This window comes from Canis lupus, chromosome 28, assembly GCF_011100685.1.
Source record: "Canis lupus familiaris isolate Mischka breed German Shepherd chromosome 28, alternate assembly UU_Cfam_GSD_1.0, whole genome shotgun sequence".
NCBI classification, from domain to species: domain Eukaryota; kingdom Metazoa; phylum Chordata; class Mammalia; order Carnivora; family Canidae; genus Canis; species Canis lupus.
The window spans coordinates 18,090,718-18,111,686 of NC_049249.1; the positions used below are offsets into that span (position 1 = coordinate 18,090,718).

A 20,969-nucleotide genomic window follows, 5' to 3' on the forward strand; every position below is an offset into this window, starting at 1 on the left:
CTTTAACTGCAAGGACTAGAACTCTAGATGTTGTTCTTGTTGTTGGCTGGGGGCAGTGAAGTGGTGGTATAAGGCCGTAGCCTCCTGGGCTCTAGATTTTAGAAGCCAATGGGAGGCCAAACCCCTGATTGTTGGCCTGGGTTGAGTAATGAGAACTGTGGTGTTTAGGAAGGGAATATTTCACCTCTGGGCTCTTGCAGAATAAAAGGGAAGCTCCAGGAATCAATGCCTGCATTGAGCAAGAGTCCTAATTACTGCCACATGTAGAGTCAGTGTGTTCATGAACGGTTCCTTGGGGAAGCATGGGGAGACCACATTGTGTGTTTGTTACTACGCACCTGCCACCAGATTGTAGAAGTCAGATTTCTGACAACAGATTGAATAAAAATTAAGTTAAAACAATATATGAATTTGCTGTCTGCTGTTAAAATTTTATGAAAACAGATGGGTGAGCATAATCTCTCAGAGGAACTCATCCAGGCTGAGATGCTTTCTTCAAGCTGCAGGTGTAGACATTTCAAGAGCCCCCTGGGTCTCCTTTTGAAGAATAGAAGCAAAAGCAAAAATCTAACAGAATTGCACCATATATGGTTCCTTTCACTAGGTATTTGAAACTATTCTAATGATGAGAGGAGAGAAAGAGAATCCAGATATATTTCCATATCACATAAATAGAACATGGAGATGTGTGTCTGTTTGATTCATTGATTCTCCAGGTCAATCAACTGAAATTCTAACAGTGCTTTTAAATTTTCCTAGACAGTGGTAGGCTTACAACTACCTGAGAAGTCTCTAAAATTATAAGGGGACATCAAAGAAGGAAGGGAATTCTAGTGAATTAAGTCCAATTTTATAGATTATGTGCTCTGCAAACAGATAAAAAAAAAAAAAAAAAAAAAAAAAAAGAAAACAAACCACAACATCACTTTGAATCCTGGCTTTAAAATTTATTAGCTCTGATATCTCGGGTAATACCCAAACTTCTGGAAGTCCTGGTTTCCTCATCTATAAAGTTGGACTGTTTTAAGAACTAAATAAGCTAATGCCTATAAAACAATCAGCCCCTTGCTTATTAGAAAAGTGTATATATGCTGTTGACGGTGATGAAATTTGGGGGCTAATTTTGGGGAGATTAAATGAAAACCCTCAAATTTGAGCCTTAAGCATCCACCAGGAATTAAGATGAAAATCTATCTTATTTATATTAAAATAAATGACACTTATACTGAGAATACAATAATTTAAATCAACCCTATTTTAATAACTTGTACCTTCAGGGACTTAGATGATATGTTGGATCATCTAGAACTTCCAACTTATAAATTCAAATGCTGATCTAACATAAATAATCTAGAATATGTACAGTGGACAATTTGCAGAGGAAAAGACACAAGCTCACTTTTGGAATAACAATTCACTCCCTTCAGTACATATGTTAACTCTGGGAATGTATTTTTAATTTGTCATTATAACTTTCTTGTTGCTGAATGTATTAAGTAATGTGTTAACTCCCATATGCTCATGACCTGTGAAAAGGAAGCACATACTAGCTACTATTCTAAATTGTACTTTCAGGAACCCTAAAAAGCACTGTCGATTCTAATTAATTCAGTCTAAATTTATTGAACTCTTATAAATGTGCAATGTACTGAAGTGTGAAAGAATGGTCCCTGTCCTAAAGAAATTTATTCCCTAGGGTATGTATACATATAATTCAAGGAAAAATAGAATCAGAACTAAACAAGACGTATAGAGAGCTCTGGAAATGAAAAGAAAGGAAACATGGCTTCCAGCTGGTAAGATTAAAAAAATATAAAATGAAAGATAAGATATTTTAGGGGCTTTGAAAGAAGAGTGTGGGTTGTTCCGGGTGGAACAGGGGAGGAATGTATAAGAAATTCTCAGATGGGAACACCACAGGTATGAAAGTGAAACGATGATATATTTTAATTAAAAAATTCCAGTGTGCTGCATATAATGGCCACATTTAAGACCATCCAGGTAGAGATTTGATAATGAATGGTGGACTAAGCAGTGTATATTCACCTGAGGCCAGCAAGAGATGAGAAAACTTAAAGATGTAAGTGAGATCAGAGCTTGACCGTGAGAAGAGAACATGGGAGCTAGAGATAGGATGTCTTAGCAGTCAAGTGCACATATAGTATTTCAGGCAAGAAGGACTGGTGGTCAAAGCTTAGGAATAATATGGGAATGGAGACATGGCAAAGGAGAAAAAACACTGTTTTGGTGACTGAAAGTTCAGAGAGAAGAGGGAGGGAAGGATATGACATAATTTCCAAGATTTATTAATAATCCTTTCTTACTCACTCATCCTTGTGGTCAGGAAATGGAGGTTATGGGAAGAAGGGGAGATATGAGGAAAGACCCTCTGGATGCATGCAGGGCTGTGGAACAGAAACTGGATGAATAGACGTGGAGTTTGGGTAAGAGCTGGCCACACCATGAATTTATATTTAGGGTTCCTCAACAGGACAAAGCTGAAGCTAGAAAGGTTTCACCACCAAAGGAAAGCATACTGGGCTACCTCTCTTATAGGGTTTGGGGGATGCGGATGAAGGTCTAGTGATGACTATTACATGTGAAAAGAGAAGATATTAAAGTAAGAAGATACATGTAAAAATAATGACCCTATAATAGTGCCACAAATCAAGAGAGGCAGCCAGCAGCAGATTACTTTGAGTAAATATTGGAAGACAGAGAGCCAATGGTGTCAGCCTGAAAGGTAAAATAAAGCAGGAACAGCTCATGGTCACCTGATGAGATGCCCTGATGAGATGAGATTAACCCTCAGGGAGAGTGAAATGTGGAGGCAGGGCCTGGGGCCATGCTCAGAGTAACTGATTGTGAACTTTCTTTCTTTCTTTCTTCTATGGTGGTTCGTATTTCTTTCTTTCTTCTTTAGGGAGTTACGTTCTTAAGGCTTTTCTTCAGGCTTCCGTTCATTCTGTAGTGCTGTATTCGGTGTCTGCTTTCTTTATGTCTTCTTTTGTTTTTCTGTCTTTCTGTTGCTTTCTTCTTTTCTTCTTCCTTTCTTCTTTTTTTTTTCTTTTTTCTTCTTCTTCTTTCTTTCTTCTTCTTTCTTTCTTTTTTAAAGATTTTATCTATTTATGCATGAGAGACACACACAGAGAGGGAGGCAGAGATGTAGGCAGAGGGAGAAGCATGTTCCCTGCAGGGAACCCAATGCAGGACTAGATCCCAGGACCCCTGGATCACAACCTGAGCCAAAGGAGACTCTCAACCACTGAGCGCCCAGGTGCCCTGTGAACTATTTCCAAAACAGCTGAGCTAGTTGGGTAGCTCACTCCCAACTACCTCCTTTCACTACTTGTGTGCTCCTGCACAGAGAAAGTGGGCCCTTGGAGAGAAATCTTTAACATTATTTGCCAAAGGAAAACGTGTGATCTTTCTGGAGGAGAGTCCAAGGGTGGGTGATGATGTCTCAGCAAACAATCTAGTCCTTCATATAAAACCACGGTGAGGGGATCCCTGGGTGGCTCAGCAGTTTAGCACCTGCCTTCCACCCAGGGGGTGATCCTGGAGTCCCGGGATCGAGTCCCTGGATCGAGTCCCATGTCGGGCTCCCTGCATGGAGCCTGCTTCTCCCTCTGCCTCTCTCTCTCTCTGTGTCTCATAAATAAATAAATAAAATATTAAAAAAATAAAACAAAATAAAACCATGGTGAAGGGAAAGAGATCGGTGAGGGTGGAGGCTGGTAATGCCACCAATCCTGAGTGGAATATTTCTTACTCTAAAAATGGAGTCCTGCCTGCCTGTCTTTCCCACACCAGGCACTCTACGGAGAAGGCTGGCTACAGCCTGTCATGTTATAAAAAGCACTTAGACTTCCAATACATTTAATGAGGACCAGGGAATTTGTTTTTCTAACAAGTTCTCAAGTGATGCTGATCCAAGGATCAGCTTCATGTAGCAAGGGTCTAGGAAAGGGAAGTTGTGGGCTGGAAGGAGATTGTTGTGAGCAGAAGCAGAAGTTGCTGATTTAAAAGGGTTTGATTTAAGGAGGTGATTAAAAAGGTGGCCAGAGAGGCAAAGGAGCTGGTAAGGAGTAAAGACTAGGCAACCCCTTGAACACTGTATTAGTTTCCTAGTATTGCTGTAACAAATGACCAAAACCTAGTGGGTTAAATACAACATCAGGGACACCTGGGTGGCTCAGTGGTTGAGCGTCTGCCTTTGGCTCATGGCCTGATCCCAGGGTTCCGGATCGAGTCCCACGTGGGGCTCCCTGTAGGGAGCCTTGCTTCTCCCTCCACCTGTGTCTCTGCCTCTCTCTCTGTGTCTCTCATGAATAAAAAATAAATAAAAGGGATCCCTGGGTGGCGCAGCGGTTTGGCGCCTGCCTTTGGCCCAGGGCGCGATCCTGGAGATCCGGGATCGAATCCCACATCGGGCTCCTGGTGCATGGAGCCTGCTTCTCCCTCTGCCTGTGTCTCTGCCTCTCTCTCTCTCTCTCTCTGTGACTATCATAAATAAATAAAAATTAAAAAAAAAATTAAAAAAAAAAAAAATAAATAAAATCTTTAAAAAATAAATAAGCACAACATCAATTTATGCCCTAACTATTCTGGAGGTCAGAAGACCAAAATCTGTTTCACAGGACTGAAGTCAAGGTGTCTGCAGGACTGGTTCCTTCTGAGGATCTGAGAAGAGAAGCCATGTCCTTGCCTTTTCCTGAATCTAGCAACCAGCTACAAGGATTCCTTGACTTGGGGTTCTTACTTCATCTCAAAAGGCATCTCCTTAAACTCTTTCTCTGCTTGCAGCACATCTCTTTCTCTGAATCTGACTTCGCCTATGTTTCTCTTCTACACTGGACTCACCTGCATAACCCAGGATAATCTCATCTCAAAATCTCAAAATCTTCAGCTCAATCCACATCTGCAAATTCCTTGTTTTTCCCCCATAATGCAACATGTGCCAGTTCCGAGGTTTAGGACATGGACATATTTGGGGGAGGGGAGCATATTCAGCCTAGGGCAAACATGTACATGTTCAATTAAATGTCCCTTCCTTTGTATAGCCTTCCCATTCTATATCGCTACCCTGTACCGAGAAGTGGAATAAAATTATGTGAGGCCAGACTTCATCTTGCTCTCTCCCCACATTACCTCAAGGCATATCTGCTCTTAAACTATCACGTACCTCGTCTATATCTCAAAGTAGTGGCATCCTACACTGTCCAGGTGATTCTAAACACAGCGTAACTTAAATCCAGAGCTCATCTAATAGACCACTCATTTTAAATAGAAGTTTTCCTTCCTTAAAGAGTAAATGATAAAACAATAAATAATCCTTTTTGGCAGATCTTATTAATATCTTTCAGGGCTTACTTCAAAAATGGTTACCTCTGCCATATCTACATCTAATCATAATGTGAAAGGAACATGACCAGGAGAGAATCTTGAGGATTTGGAAGTTTCTCAGATATAATTATTGAACTTGATAAGGCAAATCATCCAATAGTTATGGATTCTCCTTCTCCTAATTGGATCATTATGTTCTGGAAAGTTTGTCTCGTATATACCTCAAACTGACTTCTCTTCTTCCAGGTAAGTAATTGGCCATGAGATACTCTCATACTAGTCTTTCTCCCCCTCTCCATATATTCTGACTTGTTCTTACTTCCCACAAACCCACTCTTTGACATTCTGAGTAATAGATCCTTTTCTGAAAAAAAAAAAAAAAAATAGATCCTTTTCTGTCCAATCCCATTATTTTTAGTTTGCTCTCCCCTAAACTAAGACATGACTGGATACATGTTTTTGTATAAGACAGTCCTATGTGTAGAACATCTGACTCCTTTACCCTCTGGGCAGGTGAAGGCAGCTGCTCAGGAGAGGCTGTGCCATCCAGTGGTAAGGGGTGAGAACTCTGTGGTGTCATTACTGCTTAGTTTGGATTCTCACTCAGACCTTTGCTGGCAATGACTCTTTAAACAAGTAATTAATTTTGGAGGCCTCATTTCCTCTTACATAAAATGGAGACAATCATCATGATTGTATAGAGGGGCATTGTAGGAATCAAATGAGATAAGCTATAAAAGCTGGCATACAGCAGGTGCTCAGTAAATATTGGCTCTTTTTGATTTTGAAGCTGGGAGTGCCATTTTTTTTTTTAACATCCCTATATCTCCATAACTGGAGTGGGGTGTAAGCAGCTTAGTCTGTGATCATAACTAGTGCTCGAGTCACTGTGGACATCAGCTCACTTTGCCAAAGAGCATATTTAACATTTAAGGTATTACTTAGCTTCCCCAAAACAAGTTACTGAGAGATAGTTGTTGTCATTTAAAATGATGCAATGAGCTCACCGTATCCATATATTTTTTCAGAAAGATAAAAGACATTCTTAATTGTTTCTCCTCACATATAAAAAGCAAGCATATATGCCAGTCTCCTACATGAGAAATATATTTCTCCACAATATAAAGATACAGAAAATCTAAGACAGGAAATTAGTATTTAAAGAGTAGTTGTCATCCAAGACTATCAGAGTACCATAATTCCTTAAGATTTTTATTATATTTAAATTTATAACATATTTTATTGCTTAAAATGAAACCTTTAAAAATTAGTCTCTCTTAATAGAATTGAGAAGGAAAGGAATTAATCGAATATGATTTCCCCCACTTTTCCAGACAAGAATGTTGGAGACATGGTAAAGTTATCCAACCCAAACAAGATACAAACTTTTCATGGTATAGTGATGCACCCCTAAAATTGCAAACCAGTACTATCAATGTGAATAGAGTGACAGGGGATTTGAATGGTGAGTTTGATCTATTTCCTTTTTCTCAATTTGTTTGTAGATAAATGTTACCTGCTTATTAAGGCTTATGGTACGTTTCTCTTATACCTTTGCAGTTTAAGTTCAAGTGACCAACAAAGGGATTTAGCTAGACTTTTATTTTCTGCAGTTGCAGAGGTGGAGAAAATCAAGTATTTGATATTGTCTGATTCCGTTTCCTGGTCTCCAGTGAATTCCCCACTGGCTTGACATCTTAAATTAGCACACTCATTCCTAACTTGGTTTTCTGAAATTGAGCTAATCTAAAATCAAAGGAAAACTTAAGTAAAGTGTTTTCCAAGTAAATAACACCAAGAATGTATGCAACATTTGGTGGGGAGAAAAACCTCATATTACAAGACTAGTGTGCTTGAATGTCAACTCTATTAATTTGGTAGGTGGTTTTGTAATGTGAGGTTTTTGTAATCTGACATTATCGTATTGTGTTCTCCTTGTTCCCATTTACTTATTTCCTTGTCTCAATCTTTAAGGCACAAGTCATCCCACATGACTCTGTACACCTCATATCATAGAATGACAAACATATAAGAGAGTCATTATTAATGTAGGTGGCTCAATGTGTTACCCAACTCAGAAACGCTGCACCTGACAGAAAATCAGCAGAACACCATGCTTAACCCCAAGTCATGAATGACGGGGGTAGATTTTTAGGCATCAGATTCAGGATAAAGTGGAGTAGAAGATAATTTAGTGGGATCAGGGTTATATCCTAAGATTATGGACATTTCTGGAAACAAAAACCCACAGAAGCCTAAAATTTTGTTTCATCCTATGTGTGTAATTATTTTATACAAATACAGATGTAAGTTTTTACATCATTTAGTATAATTTATAAATAATATTATAGATGTAACTGTACTTTAAAAATATGACTAGTGCTAATAGCCTTCTGCTAGTCAGTAAAGGAAAGAAAAAAGATAGGTGTTTAATACACTCGAGAAGCTTACAATCTTGGAAAGAAAGAAATTGGCAAAGGAGTTTTTGCCAATGAGAAAGGAGATATATATATTCTAGAAGAATTCAAGAGCTGAAGATCAAAATTAAATTATGGTAGATTAGTAGCTGGTAGAAGGGAAAGCATTCTAAGTAGACAAAGACTATGAACAAAGGTACTGAGGTTGGAATGAAGCTGAAACATTTTGGGGGCAAAGAGTCAGAATAGACTGGGGCATAGAAGACATAAGCTGAAACATGTAGAAATCGAAATTAGCTAGGTGGGAGGTAAGAGGATATCGGGAGATCTTCAAGGCCAGGGAATGATGCTTATACTTGCTCTGGTGGGGACCCAGGTGGTGCCAGAAATTGTGTTTAAGCAGTGCTGTGCTAGCCAGCCCACTTAGGCAATAGCTCAGATACAGGAGATATAGACCAAAGTCTGCTTCTCTAGGAAGCTTTCACATATCAAACCAACTTTGAAGATAATTGGCCAAATTGAAACTCTAAATAGGATAAACACAGATTGTGAGGGCTTATTGTCATTGCTATCTTCTTGGACAATAATAGCTTCTTCTAACATTCCTTTTCAGCATCCCACTGGTACTCTGTTCATAATGGGGTTAGTTGGGGGGTGTCTTAGGACGGGTGGCCCAGAAGCAGGTTTCTGAGACTATGAGAGATAGTCAAGTGCTTTATTAAGGAAATGCTCTCCAGAGATACTGGTCAAAGTGGAGAATCAAAAACAAGGAAAGGGAAGAAGCCAAGTAAGGAATCTATTTCAGGCAAAGAACCAGCCCCAGTCATCCTGCAGAGGAACTCTGGGGTGTAAATTACACCTGAGCTCATTGTGAATTCATCAAGGCAAGGGAGATGGGTTTTAATTTCCTTATGCCAAGTAGTCATTGGCTAAGGAATGCCTGGGGAAGAAGTAAGAAAGTAAACTTCCAGGTACTTCTAGCTCTGTGCTGGAAGATAAAGCAGCCCCCCTGAAAAGGAGCCAGAGACAAGATTCAAAAGAACACAGACATCAGGGGATGGATGCCCCGAAAAGGTATAAGGGGCCTGGGATGAGCACCAGCAGTAAATGCTTCCAGAGTACTGGTTGTATGAGAACATTATTTTTTGCCCTCTTTTTGTATTATTGGTCTGAACTTGCAATTTTATCACCATTAATTCCTCTCACCTGAGAATCTGAGACCTAGAATTTGGAGGCTCCAGATTTCTAAGATATCCACTACCTCTTTCACCCCTCCAGTAAGAAGTGTTCAGATTTAATCCTGCGTCACAGAAAATAATTAGGTCTTTAAAGCCTATAAATTACATTTGTCAGCAGCAGAGAAAACAAATGGAATTTCTGGTTCTCTGGTGGCAATGATGAATGGCAACATTGAGCTTTTGCTGTAAGAAGCTTGCGTGGACCTAGGAGCTTGTTTATTGACTCTTAACGAAAAAACTATTAATCCAAACCATTTTAGATGGTGGTGGCCACGCTCTGTGTATAACAGTCTGTGGGGTGGGGTGGGGTGCAGGTGGGGGTTGTCCTACTGTTCTATATGGGTGACATTGCTCCAATGACCAGAGAAAATGCTGCCAGGGCACCACTTTAGAGTAGAACACACTGCAAAAAGTATACAGATTAGACAACCCATTAACTAAGATTTATATGATGCTAGTAGATATTAACAGGGCTGATAGTATCTGTACAGGACATCGATTTCTGACTAACATTCATGATGTAAACCCCTTAGCTTCTGACTCTACGCGGCAGCTTTGCTGGAAAATTGCAAAGTTTAAGGTAAAATGTAATTGATTAAAAACGAGTCTAGAGGTATGGAGTGTGTAGGCTGAGAAGAGAGGCTGGCTTTGCCCTAACTGCTAATAGGGTATTAAAACCAATCTGCACTCCACTGGCAGTTCTTGAGGAATGCAGTGCATGGAAAAGCCCTGCCTGTTCAGGGAAGTGGGCAGGTTCAAGGACTGGGGGCTGTTAGAATGGAGGTTATGCTGTGTGTTTTAGTATAAGTGCTGCCAAAGCCAGCACTATGCTGTGTGTTTTGAAGGTGCTGAAAATAGAACAACTCCTCCCACCCCCAATCCTGCTCCCACATAGTTATTAACTCTTAAAGCAGAAAGGTAACTAAGGCTGCGATTAACTCAGTATACATCCTCCCATTCTCTTCCTTTCTGAGGAAGAGTCTTACAGGAATGGACTATATATTTAGGCAAATGTGTATCTGTAGGAGTTTTCAATCAAAGCTAATTTGCATCCCATAATATCGTTAGTAGGAATCACATTAAACAAATACAATAAACAGAAAGGAGAAACGAAACAGAAGTAGCAAAGCAAAAAGAAACACTCAGCAGTATCTCAGCTTGCTTCTGAGTGATACACGTAAGCAATCAGCAGAATAAACTACTGGAAGATGCTCTCCTGGCAGCAGAATAAACTACTGGAAGATGCTCTCCTGGCTTCATGTTCAGAGAAACAAGAGATATCCATTCAAGATCCCAGGTCAATAAAGTTCAGGACAAAAAGACTTGCCGATTTAAAATTTCTACAGTTATTGAGTCACCATCCAGAAACCTACATGTGTGTTCACAAGTCAGGAGTATTACTGTAAAATACAGAAAAACTCTCTAGACCCTGTGGTCAAGGAAGAAAAAACAATTCATATACTTTTGAATCAGTAAAAGGGCATAGGAAAGGTATCTAAAAATACTTTTGAAGTTCCATATAATTTCTCCTCGCTCTGTTCACTCCCTGGAGAGTGAACACACAGAACTGCTCCTGTGTCAAGCATTCATTTAACCTTCCCAGGTGGGGACGCCTGGGTGGCTCAGCGATTGAGCATCTGCCTTCGGCTCAGGGTGTGATCCCGGGTCTGGGGATCAAGTACCACATCGGGCTCCCTGTGAGGAGCCTGCTTCTCCCTCTGTCTATGTCTCTGTCTCTGTTTCTCTGTGTCTCATGAATAAATAAATAAAATCTTAAAAAAAAAAAAAAAGAAACCTACAATGTGGAGGAAACACTGCTACATTCTATGGTAGTGATGGACATGCATGAGGCTTGTCTTCATTTCTCCGGTGAATGTTCCTTGACGTCCTGGATCCATATAGATACAGAAATTATTGCCAGAACAGGCTTCCTGGTAAACACTGACCATATGGTTAGAAGATATTCCTTTTATTTAGGAATTGGAGAATTGGGAGAGACAGCGTCAGTTAAAATGAGCAAAATGCTGGATACCTTAACCTTGCATTCTGTGTGATCAAGGCTGGCCAGAACACATGGCAGTCCTAAGCTAGCCAATACAAGAGTTCCTTTCCAAATTTATATTTCTTAAATATTTCTTCAATACTTGTAAATGAGTTTGAGGTAATTTTTTTAAGCAAATGACATACAGAAAATACTGTAATTAGAAACAGATTCCCTCCCATTACTTCCCAGGCATTGGCCAAAGAAGGTTCTAAAAACTATGAGCAGAACAGTTCTTGCTTTCATGAAGTATTCTTTTAGTGCCAGTGTTATTTTATGATTTTATGAACTAAATTTCTTGGGAGGAACAATCATGATAATGATATCTAAGTTTTATTGAGTGCCTATTATGTGCGAGTCCTATGACACATGAATTAAGGTGTCTTTCTAAAACTTCAAAACAACCTTACAAATTGAGGCTTATAGCTGACTTCCTTTAATTAAAGAGCCTAAAACATAGAAATTAAAATAAATTACTGATTCCCCATGAACATTTAGTCATGCATAAACTATTTTTCAGAACCTCAGCTGACAACAGATATACATAAAATTCCAAAAAATAAGCAGACATTTGTGTGGTGAAACTCAATTTCATTTCTTCCTATTTCCTTGGAAGGACACTTTCTACCATGTTGGAAACTTGGCTGATTTTGTTTAGTACTTCTTAGATGTAGGTGACCTGACCTTCAAACTGATTTGGAGGTCTATAAAAATCCCCTGAGACCAGATTTTTATCATTCAGAATTAGTGTGACTGATATTTTAAGATTAGTGTTAGTTCTGGCTTCTTTTTTTTCAGCTATAGCTTCAGAAACACTTATAATTCAATTTTTAAAGATAGAAATATTTTTATACATATTTATTATAATTTGGCCATAAGATTATAAAGGAGAGGCAAAGCTGAACATTCTCCCCAAATCAAATTTAAGAAACAAAACACACTAAAAGGAAAAAAAAAAAAAGAGACAAACAAAAAACCAAACTTTTTACTATAGAGAACAATCTGATGGTTACCAGAGGGGAGGTAGGTGGCAGGCTGGGTGAAATCAGTGATGGGGATTGAAGAGTACACTGGAGGAGGAGGAGGAGGAGGAGGAGGAGGAGGGGGAAGAAGAAGAAGAAGAAGGAGAAGGAGGAGGAGGAGGAGGAGGAGAAGGAGAAGAAGAAGAAGAAGGAGAAGAAGAAGAAGAAGAAGAAGAAGAAGGAGGAGGAGGAGGAGGAGGAGGAGGAGGAGGAAGAAGGAGAAGGGGGAAGAGGGGGAGGAGGATGCTTAGCATGGTGAGCACTGAGTAATATATGGAATTGTTGAATCGCTATATTGCACAGCTCAATATATAACACAGTAATTGCATGCTAATATAACACAGTATGTCAACCATACTGGAATTAAAAAACAAATAAGAACAAAACTTCCCACAAATTAACCAAGTCATTAACTAACATTCCAGCATATTAAGAGCTGATATTGAGCTTTCAACATTTTTCTTCTGGGATTTAATTGCCTCTCATATCATGGTTAATAGAAAACACTCTTTGCAAATTACCACAATCTGCTTTCTACCAAATAGGATTTTCCTTACTCAACCAATCCTGCAATCTTGTGCGAGGTAATATTTTAAAAACAAAAATTAAATCTTCCTTGGACCCCCTTCAACAACCTATCATCTATGGATTATTATTAACAGAAGGGAAACAGAGGCACAAGAGAGATCAGTGTTCACAGGGACAGTAAGCAGAAAAAGCTAGAATTCAAATTCGACTCCATATAGCTCTAGACCCTTCCATCTTTCTTCGGTGAATTGCTGCCCTGAGTGTCACTGTTAATATCCTGCTGATACCATAGGTTATGCATCAGAACGTGCATGTGTCTGGTCATGTGAATATGACAAAAATAAGACTCTTCAACACAGCATGGCATAGAGGAGAGAGGCTTGGACCAGGTGCCAATCCCTGATTCAGAGTTCCCTGGCCATGATACCTTGCTGAAATCAGATATTTTGTGAACTTCGTGCTGGTAGGCCTCCCAGCTACTCACTGAGCTGTTTCACGGCCTTTTTTTTTTTTTTTTTTTTTAATTGGAGTTCAATTTGCCAACATATAGCATAACACCCAGTGCTCATTCCATCAAGTGCCCCCCTCAGTGCCCATCACCCAGTCACCCCCACCCCCCACCCACCTCTCTTTCCACCAGCCCTTGTTCGTTTCCCAGAGTTAGGAGTCTCTCATGTTCTGTCTCCCTTTCTGATATTTCCCACTCATTTTTTCTCCTTTCCCTTTTATTCCCTTTCACTATTCTTTATATTCCCCAAATTAATTACCATATAATGTTTGTCCTCCTCCGATTGACTTACTTCACTCAGCATAATACTCTCCAGTTCCACATACCCTCCATCCACGTCAAAGCAAATGGTGGGTATTTGTCGTCTCTAATGGCTGAGTGATATTCCATTGTTTCACGGCCTTTTGATAGAGGAACAACTCTTGCTAGCCTGCTTGGGTTCAACACAGCTCTTGCCACCCATATTTCCTTGCATGTTCATTCGTGTATTGCCCCCACCTCCCCAACTCGTTCTAGCTGCATTTTTAAGCTTCCAGAAAGCACTGAGTCTGCTAATGTGCTCACTACCACTGCAACCCAGAACCTAGAACAGTGTCTGAGACAGGAGGAGTGATTCATAGGTTGAATGAACAAAAGAGAGAAGGAATGGATTTCAAGATCTCTGCATAACATACTCTTTCATTATCAGTGATATTGTGATTTTCCTCAACATGCTGAGGTGGTTAATCATTGTCCCTTGTATTCATGATCGACTTGGATTTTGGCTTGACTTTATATCTTCTCCTTCAGTTTATGGTATTTGGTAGTTTTGGATTATAGAAGTTTTTTTTTTTTTTTAATCAAACACAGATTCACAAATAAGCATATATTTGAAACTAAAAAGTAAACATTGAAATTCATCATGAAGAAGAACCAGACATGCTGTTTGGGACATTTGTTGTTCCAGACATTTGTTGTCTGGAAGCTACTAAGACATGAAATGGAGAGAAGTTTGGGTACATTTTGGACATGGAGCCTACAGCTAGCCTATGGGCAGAGAGCTTAATCAGTGAGAATGAAGATAGAGGAGAAAGTCTTACTTTTCTCTCTGATGGACCATTGGTTTGCACTGCCTCTTGAAACTCCGTTAAAACACTTATAAAGCAATTAGTCTGCTGGTCTGCTAGAGCCATCCTGGGTTCATCCTTTTCATCAAGCAATTCCTGTTAGGGACCAAATAGTCTGATTTAATAGTCTAGTTTAATAGAACACTATTAAGAATAATCACTATTTGAGTTCCTTACTTCCTGGAAACCTCAAAGCATAAACATACAGGTTTTGTTCAGATAAGGCTTCTATCAGCTATAGAATTTTATCACTGCATAGTCCCTGATAGATAAATGGCAGCACAGAATATTTTTGTTTCTGTTTTCTCATACTCAGAAAACAGTAAAGGTGGGAAAATCCATAACTTTTTATGTGCTTTTCATGAAGATGTGCCACAAGGTTCTTTAAGAATGGACCTACTCAATCCCTGAGACACACCCTGGAGCATGTGTGGTCAGGGATGGGAAGAGGTTCTCCTGAAGCAATGTGAATTCCTGCCAAGATGTGCCTCCTCCTTGTAAACACCAAGTTTAACTCAAATTTATAACTCCAGTAGAAGACAAGAAATTAACATTGCTTCCCTATATATTAAGAGCATAATACTATTCACTTAAAAATATCTTCCCATTTGTTAGCCTGTTCTTTTGTACCAACATTCTATAGAGCAAATTGTCGTAATTTTCCTGGTGTTTTCAAGGTGAGACAACTGGCTCACAGCGTTTAGGTCTTAAGCTCCTGATCCAAGATTAGTTCAGGGATACCATTTCATAAACAGAGAAGGCTGAAATAATTAGGTTTATCATATGATGTTGGCAAATTCAAACTTTTCTTACCCTAAAACGTGTCTCAGCTTAGTAGGAAGCAGTCATTGTAAAACAGCCTGTTAGATGAAATCAGAGGTCTTCAAGAAATTGAAGTGGCTCACAATTTAAAAGTTTACAAGGTACTGTCACATACATTAACTAACTCCCCTGAGGCTTACTACAACCTTTTGGGAGAGGCTGAGGTGAGAGTCTCTTCATTTATAATGTGGAGTCCTAATAGGTTTCAGTGGGTTGAAATGACTTATTCTGAGTCCCACAGTTAGAAGATGGTCAAGCTGGGACAATCCCAAAAATCCCTTACTTGCTTTTCATAAGGATTTATTACAAAGTTCCTTTGAATAATGAACCCCCTTCGTTCATTTCAAGTAGAATTTGGTATGCAGAGATTTGATTTACATACCACCTTTTCTAGCCCTTCTTTTGCTTAATACTAAACAGGCATTCCAGGAGACACTCATGAATATTCAATGTAGGTCCAGTCTCAGAAAGTATCAGCAAGGTGCTTCTTGCTCAGAAAAGAAGCTGCATTTTTTATGATAATGTTGAGGTTCATAACACGTGGAGCCCTGAGCTTCTCCAGTGAGTCACTGGGGGCCCTCCCTGACTCCATCTGCTCAGTCTAAAATAATTTTTAACTACTACCATTTAAAAAATAATTTTTTAGGGCAGCCCGGGTGGCTCAGTGGTTTAGTGCCACCTTCAGCCCAGGGTGTGATCCTGGAGATTTGGAGGATTGAGTCCCACGTCAGGCTCCCGGCATGGAGCCTCTTTCTCCCTCTGTGTCTCTGCCTCTCTCTCTCTCTCTGTGTGTCTCTCATGAATAAATAAATAAAATCTTTTAAAAATAAATAAATAAATGAAAAATAAATAAATAAATAGTAATTTTTAACTACTAATTTTAATAGTGAGACTGACTTCTTAGCTTCCAACTGGTTCAGGCCCTTCCTTTCTTCTCCCTTTAAAAACACCATTACAAAATCATCTTATTGCAGAATTTTCTGGCACCTTCTTTGTAAGTCATGGTTTGATACACTTCTATTTTCCTGAGACCTTTATGGATGAGAAAAACAGAGGCCAAAGTCTGTCTGTCTGTCTGTTGTATTCTTATTTGGATACTGTCCTCTGGACATGTTCCTCTTAGGAACCTATAAGGATCCTGCCCTCTTTTGAACTTCTCTGCCATTTGTGGCCCCTGCTAATTTTTCCTGGTTAATTATCTTGTGGTTTGTCTCCTCAAGATTATTAAAAGTCAGATGAAGGCAGAGATAGTTGCATGTATTATTTTATATCTAGGACATTACCTGTATAGCGCCTTCCAGATTAGAAAGGCTAGACAAGTATCTACAAGATGCTTGTTGCTGTTGTTTTCTGATTTGTTACATCAAATCCAATGAGGATGTAGTCATATTTCTCTTGGTGGAAAACATTGTTAATCATGGCCTAAAAATACAATTGGCAGTATGTGTGTATTTACAAGGATAACTGAAGGTATGCTTCTAAAGAATATTTATTCCTCAAAGGAATCCATTTGGAAAATCATATATGTTTTTTGCATTTTTAATATTAATAATTTGTATTTAGCAAATATTGAGTATTTACTATGTGCCAAGTAACTGTGAGAAAGGTTTTGTGTTTCTTAATTTATATAATCCTCATAAGAAACAACCTTTTGGGACACCTGGGTGGCTCAGTCAGTTAAGTGTCTGCCTTCAGCTTAGGTCATAATCTGGGAGTCCCAAGACTGAGCCCCAAATTGGGCTCCCTGCTCAGTGGAGAATCTGCTTCTTCCTCTCCCCCTCACCCTGCTCATGCTCTCTCTCTCTCTCTCTCTCTTGCTTTTTCTCTCAAATAAATAAATAAAGTCTTAAAAAAAAGAAACAACCTTTTGAAAGAATAATGAAAGAGTTAAAAGAGTTTACTTATCAGACAGGCCTGGTACATTACCCTGTATTGCTTCTAGACTAAGAGTTCTTTCAACATAAGAATTTTGTTTTGCTAATTGGTTCCTAGCACATATTAAATACTTAATAAATATTTAATGAATTGAAGGATTAAAAAATGAGTGGCAATATTGCTTGAAACCTTTCTTTGTGTGGACTCCATGTTAGAAATTATCATGTAAGAAAATCAGTCTCATTACTCTATAATTACCCTTATTTTAGTCCAGGAATGGCTTTTCCAGCTTGGTGGACCTCCTTAATCACCAGACTTACCTCTGACTGACCTTTAGATAGTTCCACAAAATCAACCAAATTTCCTCTTGAAAGAAATCAGTGTAAATCAGGGCTTCTCAACCTTGACACTATTGACATCTTGGATTGGATAATTCATTGTTTTGGGGGTTGTTCTGTACATTGTAGGATGTTTAGTAGCACCCCTTAGGTCTCTACTCCTTAGATGTCAATAGCATCTTCCCCCTCCACACTCCTAGTTGTAGTAACCAGAAATGTCACCATTCATTGACAAATGTCCCAGGGTGAATAAGGGCTGGGACAAAAGGGCTGGGTGGAGCAGGGTCCCTGGTTAAGAAACACTGTTGTAAACCATTAAGAGCTGTTTTATTTGGTTGGTTGGTTTTTGTTTTGTATTTGTTTTTAGAGCTGCCAATATTTGTTTTTTTATGCTCCAAAAAGATGCTCAGACATAACTGGAGACGTTACAGCATCTTTGGAGTAAGTAACATGCCTTCAAAGAGGACTATTTTGAAAGGAACAGCACACATTTTGATGTTTACTTTCTTGTGAGTTTGTATATGTTTATAAAACTGGAATCCTTACATCAATGTCATATAGCACATATTCTTCTGTCAAGTCCAGCAGTGCTCATTAATGAATCCTCTCATTTATCAGAGATGGCACAAGGTATCCATGAGACAAGCAGTGACTTGGACGTATTGGCTATACTCAGCCCCAGGCATCCTGCCTCTAAGGGGTCTGAGCAGCTCCCCTGATGGATTCCCCTTCTTTGGTGACCCATTACACTTTTGCTCTAGCCTCCAACTGTGTGGCCTCCAAAAAAGTCACACTGCTTTCTCCAGAAGTGCATCGACTTCACAGTTCACCTCACATGCCTTGCTGCCTGTCAGACAGGATGAGAACATCTCCCCAAGAGTGGCAGCCTCGTGCCTTTCCAGAGCCACAGTCTTGTAACCAACCCCACAATTATGGGTAAATATACTGACCATGCACAGCCATGAAGATGATGGGCTGGTCATGACAGAGTGACTGAAATGTCATGGGAAACCACTCCTCCTCCCTGGCCTTGAAGTCCCAAACGAGAAGAGCAAACAGCTGAACAGCTCATGGCCCTTAGCTATCAATTTGATTTAGCAACTGCAAAGCCGCTCCGACAGCCCAGTAGCCAATTAGTGGCCTGCAATCATCAGCATTAATTGGTTCATGTTTCCCCCTGCAAATTACTAATTGGTTGAACTGAGCAGTGGTTGGGCTGGGCTTCTGAGGTGGAAGAAGGAAGTTTGAGCTGTATCATTTTCTTACTGAGTATATTTAGATTAAAGGGGATGCCAAAGGACAAACTGCTTCTTCACACCTTTAGCAATTTAGAACGACAATTCTTTACAGCAAAATGTTATTAATTCTGTATATTCCGGATGGTGTTCCAACTCTTTCAGATTTACTAGCATCTTATTTTTCAGAGTTGCTTGAATAATGAACAGATGGAAACTTCTCCTTTGTCAAATTTTTCCATGTATTTGCATTTTATTCTTATCCAATATTAAGATATCAAAGATCCTTTCTAAATAACATCATCCTTGTGTTGATTATTGTCCATCGCCAACCTCTCCTTCCCCCAGTTCACTAATATTTGTTCTCTGCATGCCTTGGGACCCCGAGAGACTGACTTCTATGAACTCTATTATGCATTCTTGACTTCTGGTTTACCATTGGTATACACAAGAAGGATACTAATGCAGGAGAGAGGAGGGTTTTTCTTACCTACTTCCTCCCTACATTGGCACACATTTCCGGCACTGGCTTCTGCCCTCTATAACTTCATTCCCTTGCAGGTGGCAACTCTTGCACTGCTTCACTTATTATTATGCTTTGATCATATTGTTTCTCCCCTGCTTTTCCAGGTCTAGATGTAGCAATGGTTTCTCACTGCTGCTAATTGCTAGGTACCTTAAGATAATTTGGTGGCTCCTTTAAACCTGCCCACACTTTTAGTGGTTCTTTCATTAAATTCTCTTTTAAAAAAACATCTGATTGTGCTATTATTTATTTTATCTGCCTGTTACTTTCCATATGTTTTATTTAACAAATGCCTATTTTGTTCATACTATGCAAGATGATGAGTATTCAGCTATGAGCAAAACAGATTAGATTGCTGTCCTCATGGAATTTGAATCTAGTTAGGGCATTACATATTAAATCATTAATTGGAAACAAGATCCTCTAGCCTAGTAGGGATTCTGGAGCAGAAATTCTAGAACCAATTATCAACCAAAGTTCATAGTTTACATTAAGGTTCAATCTTGGTGTTGTGCATTATATGGATTTTGATGAATGTATAAGGACATGTATCTATCATTGTACTATTGTTCAGAATAGTTTCACTACCCTAAAAATTCTCTGTTCACTGCACCCTAAAAACACTCTGTTCACTCTGTTTTATCGCTCCCTCCTGCCTAACCACTGACTACCATTAATCTTATAATTGCCATAGTTTTACCTTTTCTAGAATGCCTTCTGTTTGGAATCTTACAGTAAGTAGCCTTTTATTGGCTTCTTTCACTTAGTAATATGCATTTAGGTTTTCTCCATGTTTCTTTATGGCTTGATGACTCATTAATTTTTGGTACTGAATAATATTCCATTGTCTTAGTGTACCATTTATTCACTAATCTACTGAAGGATATTTTGGTTGCTTTCAAATGTTGGGAATTACAAGTAAATATACTATAAACATGCTTATGCAGGTTTTTGTGTGGACTTATATTTTCAATTCATTTGGGTAATTACAGTGTGATTGCTGGATTATGTAAAGTATGCTTAGTTGTTTTTTTTTTTAAGATTTTATTTATTTATTCATAGAGACACAGAGAGAGAGAGGCAGAGACACAGGCAGAGGGAGAAGCAGGCTCCATGCAGAGAGCCCGATGCCGGACTCCATCTCGGGTCCCCAGGATCACGCCCTGGGCTGCAGGTGGCGCTAAACCGCTGCGCCACCGGGGCTGCCCAGTATGCTTAGTTTTGTAAGAAACTGTAAAACTGTCTTCCAAGTGATTGTACCATTTTGTATTCATATGCATAATGATGAGAGTTCCACATCTTCACCAGCATTTAGTATTGTCAGTGTCTAAGGCTTTGGTCATCTAATAGGTAGGTGTGTAGTTGTGCCTCATTGTTTTTAAGTTTCAATTCCCTAATTACATATGAGGTTGAGCAACGTTTAATACACTTTCTTGTAACTTTATATCTTCTTTAGTAAAGTGTCTTTTATGATCTTTAGCCTATTTTTAAATTAGGTTGTTTTCTTATTGTTTTAAGGATTCCTTGTATATTTTGAGCAATAGTCCTTTATCAGATGTCTCTTTTGTAAGTATTTTCTCTCAGTCTGTAGCTTATCATCTCATCTCTTGACATCATCTTTTGCAGAGCAGAATTTTAAAATTTTAATGAAGTGCAGCTTATCAATTATTTCCTTCATGGATTTTGACTTTGGTGTTGTATTGAAAAGGTCATTACCATAGCCAAGGTCATTTATCGTTATATCCAAGATCATTGAGATTTTCTCCTATTATGTCTTCTAGGAGTCTTATAGTTTTACATTTTAGTTTTAAGTCTATGATCCATTTTGAGTAAATTTTTGTTAAGGGTTTAAAGTCTGTATCTCGATTCATTTTTTGCATGTGGATGTTGAGAGTTCCAGCACCATTTGTTGAAAAGACTATCTTGTATTGACTTGGTTGCTTTGTTAAAGATCAGTTGCCTATATT

The 20,969-nt window shown here is 39.0% G+C and overlaps 1 long non-coding RNA gene across 6 annotated transcripts in view; it reads left to right on the top strand.

The window, feature by feature from the left end:
- The window catches only part of LOC102155227, an 81,807-nt gene that overhangs the window by 41,758 nt on the left and 19,080 nt on the right, over nt 1–20,969 (top strand). For 3 of the 6 annotated variants that reach the window (XR_005380573.1, XR_005380572.1, XR_005380568.1), the window contains exons 2-5: nt 1,697–1,796; nt 2,345–2,444; nt 5,347–5,592; nt 6,681–6,811. This is a non-coding gene — a long non-coding RNA (uncharacterized LOC102155227). The remainder of the gene's footprint in view (nt 1–1,696; nt 1,797–2,344; nt 2,445–5,346; nt 5,593–6,680; nt 6,812–20,969) is intronic. The other 3 variants (XR_005380569.1, XR_005380570.1, XR_005380571.1) reach the window with 3 other exon arrangements.